Genomic DNA, 10,020 nt, shown 5'->3' with positions numbered 1-10,020 from the left:
CTTATTTAAATATCTCAGATTCTCTCTTTTCGTTTAATTCGTAAATAAAACAAAATTGCGGTTAAATATATCGTATATATGTAACGCATATTCCCTAATTTGAATTCGAACACTTCGAACTCACTCGTCAAACTGTTCTATGGTTTAGTCCGATATGAGCTAGCAGAGGGACCTAATGGACCTATAGATCATGGGCTCCAACGATCCAAGATTAACCGATTAAACTCATTAACCTGGTTAACCAACATTCGTTAACTACTAGGACACTCCACTATAGCCTAGTAGTTGCACTCCCCTCACTATAGATATATTTCTGTCCATCTGATATAACCATGATTAGTAAGTCGATCCTTCACAGGTTGTTCGTAACTAGAGATTGGTCAATTTACCGTTTTACCCCTGAAGTTACTTCTTGTTCCTTATGTCTCACTGATCCTCTAATGAACAATTGGTTTGTGGTCCAACCAGTAAACCGAATCCCTCTCAGGCCAATGAGAGGGTGGGGACCCTTGTTCAAGACCTGGAGTCAGTGCTTAAGGGAACTACCTTTCTTCTATCCCTAAAAGTGGGTAGCAGTGAATTCCGTCTTGCACCCCACGTCCCCAGCCATTCACCCAGTCTTACCCCTGAAATGGGAGGCCTGTTGAGTTGGCGAACTAAAGCCACTCTCACCCATGCAAATCTAAGGATAATTCCGAATAAACAGGAGTTCATGGTTAGCTCTGGATTAAAACCGAGTTACCTAGGTTATCGAATGAAAAGAAAATCAGTCTCAACAGTAAACGACTTTATAAAGTGAGAGTGGTTTTCTTCATGGTCCGATCTTATGCAATACTCATTGCATAGGACGCCCCCACACACATGTCTCCACATGCACAATTTAGTGATCACATTGTTTATATCATATACAAAAGTGGGCCGCATCCATAGTGTCCCCAGAATAAGGTACTCAGCCTTATCCTTATACTATAGATCATTTTGACTATATACTTGAACTTGATCCACTCTTATGTCTCTATATATAGTTCAAGTAATCATACTATAGCCAGAGTGTTCTTAGTTTATTGGATTTAGATTAATGATCGTAAAGTTCACTTTATTCAATAACAATTTTTACTGAATAAATATCAATAATAACTTTATTGAAAATAGAATATATCTTTGTTTACAAACTATGAGTTTTAGGACATAAAACCCAACAAACTCCCACTTGGACTAAAACTCTAGTGGGGTTTTATAACGTTGAGTAGAGAGAAATACAATAAACTTGGGCATCACATACTCATGCCTTTTCTCCCACTTGCCCTAGATTACATAACTCGTAGTCCTAGACTCACTAGGTGCCCTTCAAACACTTTAGCCGTGAGGGGCTTTGTAAATGGATCGGCAATGTTGTGTTCTGAAGCTATCTGTGTGACGATCACATCTCCTCGTTGCACAATCTCCCTTATGAGATGATATTTGCGCTCAATATGTTTTCCTCGCTTATGGCTTCTTGGTTCTTTTGAATTTGCAACTGCTCCACTGTTATCACAATAAAGAGTGACGGGAAGATGCATATTTGGAACGACTTCCAAATCAGTTAAGAACTTCCTCAGTCATACAGATTCTTCGCTGCTTCACAAGCAGCAACATACTCAGCCTCCATGGTGGAATCAACAATGCAACCTTGCTTTATGCTTCTCCATATTATTGCTCCTCCATTCAGAGTGAAGACAGATCCTGACGATCTAATTCGAGCACTATAGATCAAATTTTCCCTAAAGCTCGCGCCCATTGAGTTTCTAGGAACCTAAGGAGTAAGGGTGAAGAAGAGCTCGAGGGCTAATAAGCTCGGGAAAGGGAGAAATTTTTAGCTCAAGCTTTTGGGTACGTCAGTTTTTGAAAATGAAAAGATCCCTCCCTATACTCAATGACGCTGAGTGAGACCAGTTTCTTTAGCTTCGTAGAGACCAAATGAACATTTCTCATCAAGGAATCAAGAGCTGAGGAGGTCTGGGTTTGCCTGACCAAGAGGTTGACTTTTCTAGTTTTCGGACCCCATGAACCAGAAAGCTTCGGCCCCAAAATTGATGCTCCATAGTGTAATTCATCCACGAGCCTTAGACAAAAATATTTGCGGGAAGAAAATGAAGAAATTTGCCGAAGACCACAAAGGGAGATACGCTCTCTAACCCCCTGATCGGAGAAGGAAAGAGGAAACGGGTTCTGGGTTCACAACAGGTGAGTGATTCTTCTTCCCCGATTGATATCTTTCTGTACGGCTTACCGAATTGGTTGAAGCCAATTGCTACGCCTTTGTGTGTGTGAGGGCTCATGCGGTGGGCGTGCCGGAGTGGTTATCGGGCATGACTAGAAATCATGTGGGCTTTGCCCGCGCAGGTTCGAATCCTGTCGCTCACGATTTTATTTTTTTTATTTTCATTTTTTGTTTTATCGATGATTGGCGGAGAAGATGCTTAGAAGCGCACGAAAATCCCTGAAAGCACACGAATTGAAAATGTTTCATTTTTGTTTTTTTACCGAGGATTGGCGGAGAAGATGCCTGATGTCAGAAGTGCACGAAAAGCCCTGAAAGCACACAAATTGAAAAAGTGGCACTAAAATCCAATCATTTCACGTGTATCGTCCCCTCCCTTGAATTTTTCATTCCAAATTTGTGCAGATGAAACTGTCCATGTCATCCAGAATTGAGCGTACGTCCATAGGAGACTGTCACGCTCTCATTCGACGGTTGAGTTGGGCCAAATAGTATTTTTTTCGTCTCGAAGTTCCAGGTGAGGATGCGGGCAGTTTCTGGAGAAGTCAAATGCAGTGGAGTGGTGGGCTATGAAGAGGTTAGGGCATTCATTCTGGGCCTTTAATTCGAGAAACGAATCCCTAAATCTCAAGAAAGAAACAATCAAGAACCATTTGAGTTTTTAATTCACTGCGTTTTAGAAGAGTTCTAGGCTACGCTCAACCGATACCTACACATTCAAAGGAAAGTTACCACACTTTTGTAGAAGAAATCGAGGGCTGAAAATGCACGGAACAGATTTCCCCGATCGATTTCACGAAGGTAGTTTTCGAGAAATTTTGACGATCTAATTCGAGCACTATAGATCAAATTTTCCCTAAAGCTCGCGCCCATTGAGTTTTTAGGAACCTAAGGAGTAAGGGTGAAGAAGAGCTCGAGGGCTAATAAGCTCGGGAAAGGGAGAAATTTTTAGCTCTAGCTTTTGGGTACGTTTTTTGTCAGTTTTTGAAAATGAAAAGATCCCTCCCTATACTTAATGACGCTGAGTGAGACCAGTTCTTTAGCTTTGTAGAGACCAAATGAACATTTCTCATCAACGAATCAAGAGCTGAGGAGGTTTGGATTTGCCTGACCAAGAGGTTGACTTTTCTAGTTTTTGGAACTCATGAACCAGAAAGCTTCGGCCCCAAAATTGATGCTCCATAGTTAAATTCATCCACGAACCTTATTGAGTGATTCTTCTGTACGGCTTACCGAATTGGTCGAAACCAATTACTATGCATTTGTGTATGTTAGGGCTCATGTTATAGGGTGCCGGAGTAGTTATGGGATATGATACATAAATAAATTTAATCAATTATTTACTAGGAAAATGTTTCTAAAAATAGGACGACTTTATTTTAGAAGAAAGAATAATAAAATATAAAAAAAATAGGAATGTGGACTAAGTGACCTTAAAGAACAAAAATTGAAAAAAAAAAATCCTTGATGCTAGAAGTACACGAAAAGTCGTGCACAACAATTGAAAAAATGACACTAAAATCCAATGATTTCATGTTTAGGGTCCCTTTAATATTTCATTTCAAATTGGTGGAGATGCAACCATCCATGTCATCCACAATTGAACCTACGTTTATGGAAGACTTCCACGCTGTCTTCCGTCTGAGGTTAACCAAGGTAACAATTAGATTATTTGTTTCATGTTTTTGGTGATCAATAGAGCTATCTTCATAACAAACATGCATTTACCTAGGTTAGTATGTTTATAGCAAACCCTGCACTCTAAGATTGTGAGCGGCAATAAGAGGTTTAGACCTGTGTGCACCCGGAGAAAAGGTTAGCTCGAGGAGTTAGGCCTAAGTGTCCTGGCAACAGGATACAAGATGTAAACTGCCTTGAAGCCCGTAAGAACCTAATAGATCTCACAACAAAGACGAACAAGAAAGCTTAGTATTCCTAGTAGTAGTATCATGGTGTTACCAGAATCTCCATCTCCTATCTCCTCCAGTACGCCCTTAGTTCTAGTAGTATCCTACCAAGCATAGTATTATAAGTATCGTCAAGCTAGGCCTAGGTTGGAAAGTGTAGTGCATCGAGGCGACTAGGTGCAACTATCATGTGTGGAAATACCTAGGGATCCCCTGCACAAGCTCGCTATATTGTAAACTCACCTTGAGAGAAGTGAGGGACCACATTAGTAGACTGAGTAGTTGGCAGGCAGAGGGGTCGCTCTCCCAAATATTGATTATATGATTTTTCATATGGAAGGCCAGCAGTTAACATTGCATAAATGTATTCAGATGAGATGTCATACTGTCCTATGAGATGTAATGAGGTTGCGCCTCAAATAAGGAAACCAGATGCTGACTTCTTGGGCTATGTAACTATACTAAGCATGAAAACAAAAAGTTGGTTCACCCTGAACTTAGATTCGCATCTAGGAGATTTGTGGTACTTAAAATCTAGTGAACTACTTCCGGACCTCAATAGGGTCTATGACATGGAAGAGAATCGCTCAGAACCTCAAGACCTTCTCAGAAGCTTAAATAGTTGAGGAATTCGGTCCGAACTTCTTAGAGACTTAACGAAAAGCCTGTAATAACTTATTAGATTAACATTGCGATGAGGCCCTACAAGTACATAGCTTCCTCAATATTTTTATACTCACCTCTATTCCCCTACTTTTTCAAGTGTCCGTATGGTGTCGATCAACGTGGATGAGCTTTCATGAGTTGTGCATAGAGGGGTCATTTTGAAGCATCAATCCATCTTGTATTTGAGTTTTTTATATCAAGGTGTAAGGGAAACATTTGGTGAATGAATTGTGGCCTTAAAGTGTCTCAATCATTCTAACCAATAGGAAGTGGTTCTGGATTTTCTCGAATGAGTTTTTGAGAAGAGGAGAACGAAAAACTTTTCAAAGTTTATATATATATATATATATATACTTGTATATATATAATAGATTATGAAAAAAAAAATATAGTTCTAGAAATATTTTTATTACGTGTTAAACTGGAAACACAACGAAATTCTCAAGTATGTAAGGGCAATACTCAAGTATGTAAGGGAAATACTCAAGTATATTAGGGAGCATCATAAAAGGCATTGTACTTTGAAATCTATGTCAATCTACCGCGTAAGTCCACTCATACCTTATTAAATTGAAGTTAAATTGATTCAAATATCCCTAACTTTCTATTTTTGTTTCAAAATTATATCAAGAATACCCTCAAACTTACCAATTTTATTTAATACTCTTTAATTTTTTTTAAGAAATTAACAAATATAAATCATTCTTAAAAAGTTAAAAGTATTCCTACCATTAATGCTATGTTTTTTAAAATACCGATAAACTTTCAAAAGATTACCATTGTTTTAAAGAGGAGGAATGAACAAAATGTTGAAGTGACACTAGTAGATACATTTCTAAAGATATAAAAGGTAGTAATTTGTTTGAAGTACCCATTATCAACCTCTCGCCCTTCAATATCCTTGTACAACTTCAAACCCAATTCTGATGGAGTTCCAAATGTGCACTCATCCAATTTAAATCTTTCAAGTAATTGTTGAGCATATTTCTTCTGACAGATAAAGTTACCTGTGTGAGTTTGAGTAACTTCTACTCCAAGAAAATATCTCATCAAACCAAGATCTGTCATTTCAAATTCCTTTGTCATGTTCTTCTTAAAAAATTCAAACATTTCTTCATTATTGCTAGTAAATATTAAATCATCAACATATAAGCAAAAACTGAGAATGTTACCTCCCTTTTCAGTTTTCACATACAACGTACGTTCATACGGGCATTTAGTGAATCCCATCTTTTCAAAATGAGAATCAATGCGACTGTACCATGCCCTTGGAGCTTGCTTCAAACCGTACAAAGCTTTCTTCAACTTGTATACTTTTTCCTCTTTACCTTTTTGAACAAAACCTTCTGGTTGCTCCACATATACCTCTTCTTGAAGCTCTCCATGTAGGAAGGCCGATTTCACATCAAGTTGATAAATAGGCCAAGATTTTTGTGCTGCAATAGAAATTATAAGCCTGATAGTATCTTGACGTGCCACTGGTGCAAATACCTCTTTATAATCAACTCCATACTTCTGCTTGTATCCTTTTGCAATGATCGCGCCTTGTACTTATCCACCTCACCGTTTTCATTCAACTTGGTTTTGAAAACCCATTTTACTCTGATTGTTTTCTACCCTCTAGGAAGATCAGTGAGCTCCCAAGTTTTGTTTTTCTCTATGGATTTGATTTCATTGTCCATAGCTTCCTTCCATTTCTTCTCCTTTACCGCTTCTTCATAGACAATTGGATCACTATCCATAAAGAATGAAAAATAAGTACTCACTTGATTCATAGTCCATCTCATAATCAACCATCCAATTTGGTCTCTTTCTTGTTCTTGGATTTCTTTAATTATGATCATGATCTTCTTCTACTGGTTCTTCTTATTGAGCTTGTGATGAGCTCTCTCTATGCTCATAGTGAGGCTGAATAGGGGCTTCAGTTTGTTCTTCTTCAAGATCTACAGGAATCTGCTGATTCACAGTGATCTTTTCTTCCCATGTCCAAGTCTTCTTTTCATCAAAGATTACATCACGACTTATCACCACCTTCTTTGTCAAAGGATCATAGAGCTTGTATGCCTTAGAAGTCTCGCTTACTCCAAGGAACACACACTTCAAACTCTTGTCCTCAAGTTTCTTCCTTTTCTCATCAGGAATGTGTGCATATGCTATGCACCCAAAGATTCTAAAGTGGTCTACTGCAGGTTTTCTTCCGCTCCATGCTTCTTGTTGAGTCGTATCTCTAACAGAAAAAGTAGGGCTCCGGTTGAGAATGTGAACAAACCACACGACAGCTTCTGCCAGAATTCCTTCGGGACTTCTCCTTTATTTAGTAAACTTCGAACCATGTTGAGAATGGTCCTATTTTTCCTTTCGGCCCTACCATTTTTTTATGGTGTATATGCTGTTGTTAACTGCCTCCTTATGCCCTTCTCTTCACAAAATTTAATAAACTCGTTCGAGCAGAACTCTCCACCTCTGTCAGTTCTTAAAGCCTTTGATTGCTTCAAAAAATTCTGTGCTACTATGAAGACGAAAACCGGAAGAAGAGTCAATACACCAATTTGTCCACTATTCGTAACTAACATCATTTCTTTCACTTCTGAAGCCCAAATAATTCGATTCGGAGTCAGGACACTAAAGATTTAAGGTCATTTCTTCACTTTGCTCTCCATTTCTAAGTTCGTAGCCTTCGCAGTACCTTCATCGATGTTACCTACCAAATAAAAGGCTTGTTCTGCTAGCCCAATGTATTTTTTTGGAGAACCCGTAAATACTTATGCTACAAAAAAAGGAGCAATTGTCACGGTCCTACATTTTTTACCGTGCGGCGTCGTGATCTTGACATGCTCATAACTAGCCTTGAAGGGAATTAAGCCCCATATATATTTTTCGCCTCGGCTTTGTGGCTTCGTCAGACCTTAGGCGAGGTTTGTCTTTGCCAATCGAACATCGCTTGTGCAGAATCCAAGCTTGTTGAACCACACACGCCGCCTGTGCGTGCATGTTCAATCGTCTGCGACACATCCGACTTGTCCCTACACTAGGCCAACTCATTCAACTCGACCTTGCCTATGCTCGGGTTAAGGTCTCTCAATACAGCATCGCATCTCATCTTGTCATCTTGATCCCCATCGACAGAGTCCATATGTCTTGACGCCATCCTGAGTCTCGGGACATCATCGGCCATCATAACTCATTCAGTCATGCCATCGAGAATGGGCCCGCGTGTCGTTCATCTCATCGGGACTTCTCGAACATCCATCCATTCGGGTTCTATCGAGACATAGGCCCTCCCGTGCCCATGCCGAGTCATTTACGGATACCGTACCGAAAAAGGGTGTATGTAGCAACCTCCAACACGTGGACTAGGGCGCAATATCGGCACACCCGTGCTGTCCGGTACTGTCCTTCAAAAACCCATTTCAAAGGAAGTCGCCCGAGACACTCGTCTCGGCACGCTCGCCCACACTGTGACACACGTATGTGCCACAGGGTAGCTCACCTAGGCCACAGGGCCCAGGGGTGGTGGAGAGCTGACACCATGGTACCCCTATAGTACATTTTGAGCCATTTTCATTCTACAAGGTGTAGACATGATTTTGATAATTTTGGTGAGGTGTCATACAGTGTCGTGCATTGTCCGTCCGATGTCCGATTAACACCAAACTTGGCGAGCATTCATATTTCATATGGACGGACTTAACTCCCGAACCGCATGCCCAAATTCCTTCCGAAACCTTGACTTTTGAGGTTAAGGCCCGGGGCCCTACCCGGCCCTTCAACAAGCCTATCTTGTCCTTCATGTCTATTCTGATGTCTCTGTCTTGCTTATGTCTCAACATGTCTTCAATGCCCACTTTGCGTGGTGGTGTGTTGGATGATGCATCGTCCTCCTCGATCGCATCATAGCACTCTTCTATATTGGCCCACATATGGCCGGATGGGCGTCTCTTGAGGGACGCCACTTTGCTTGTCATCGCGTGAGGGTCACAACCTACTCTCTTCATAGTATGGTTGTGACATTCTCCCCCACTTAACTTAGTCATCGTCCTCGATGACTTACTCGGGTCACAATCGTATTGTCGATTGTGACATTCTCCCCCACTTAATTTAGTCATCGTCCTCGATGACTTTCTCAAGGCGCATTCGTCCCATTGATTGTGAAATTCTCCTCCACTCAATCTCGACATCGTCCCGATGACGATCCAAACTCCCTGACTGTTGGCGACTCGACTCACTGGATTTGGTTGTGTTCCAAACTCCCTGACTGTACTGGACTCGACTCGCTGGATTTCATTTCTTGTGTGATTTGTGTAAAGAAGGCATTATTGAACTCAACTTTTGCCGAAGTGATGAACAAATCGCAGACCTATTCACAAAACCCTTGAAACAACCATTGTTCAAGAAACTTAGAAGAAAGATGGGGATGTGCAGAATCCAAGATTTATATCAAGAAGATGAAGTGAAGTCCTAAACTGATTTCTGCATAGTTCAATTTAAGGGGGGTGTTGAAGGGACACTAGTAGATACATTTCTAAAGATAGAAAAAGTAGTAATTTGTTTAACAAATTTAGTTACTACGGAGAAGGAGGAGGTGAAAGCAATTTCATCCACAGAAATCTCAACCAACTCTGGGAAGCAATGAAATCTCGTCCTATAAAATGACCTCCATTTCCAATCATTCAAATCACACTCCTCTCAATTTCACTTCAATTTTTGTTGTCACTAGAAAAACAAGTTGAGAGCTACGTTCAGCCCGCCATCCCGAGGTTTGATGGTCACTATGATCATTGGGCGATGTTGATGGAAAATTTTCTCAGATCCAAGGAGTTTTTTGATATGGTGGAGACGGGTTATGAAGAGCCAAATGAAGGCGAGGTACTCTCAGCTGGTCAACAGCAACTATTGGCAACATCAAAGTTGAAGGACCTGAAGGTCAAGAACTATTTATTTCAGTTCATTGATAAGACTATCTTGGAAACAATGCTTCAGAAGAAGACATCCAAGGAAATTTGGGATTCTATGAGGAGGAAGTATCAAGGCTCAACGAGAGTAAAGCGTGCTCAACTTCAAGCAGTTAGAAGAGACTTTGAAATTCTCCAAATGCAAAATGGAGAAACGGTGAATGATTATATTGGCAAAGTTATGAGTCTTGCAAGTAAAATGAGGATGCATGGTGATTCAATCACGGATGTTGCA

The 10,020-nt window shown here is 40.3% G+C and overlaps 1 non-coding gene across 1 annotated transcript; it reads left to right on the top strand.

Annotated features, from left to right (window-relative positions):
• The first annotated feature begins 2,321 nt into the window (after positions 1 to 2,321).
• On the top strand, positions 2,322 to 2,403 carry TRNAS-AGA (transfer RNA serine (anticodon AGA)). The gene has a single exon. It is a non-coding gene; the product is annotated as a tRNA-Ser (tRNA).
• Positions 2,404 to 10,020: the final 7,617 nt, after the last annotated feature.

This window comes from Cucurbita pepo, chromosome 2, assembly GCF_057944985.1.
Source record: "Cucurbita pepo subsp. pepo isolate OVF chromosome 2, ASM5794498v1, whole genome shotgun sequence".
Taxonomy (NCBI): domain Eukaryota; kingdom Viridiplantae; phylum Streptophyta; class Magnoliopsida; order Cucurbitales; family Cucurbitaceae; genus Cucurbita; species Cucurbita pepo.
This window is presented reverse-complemented; position numbering and strand designations above follow the sequence as displayed.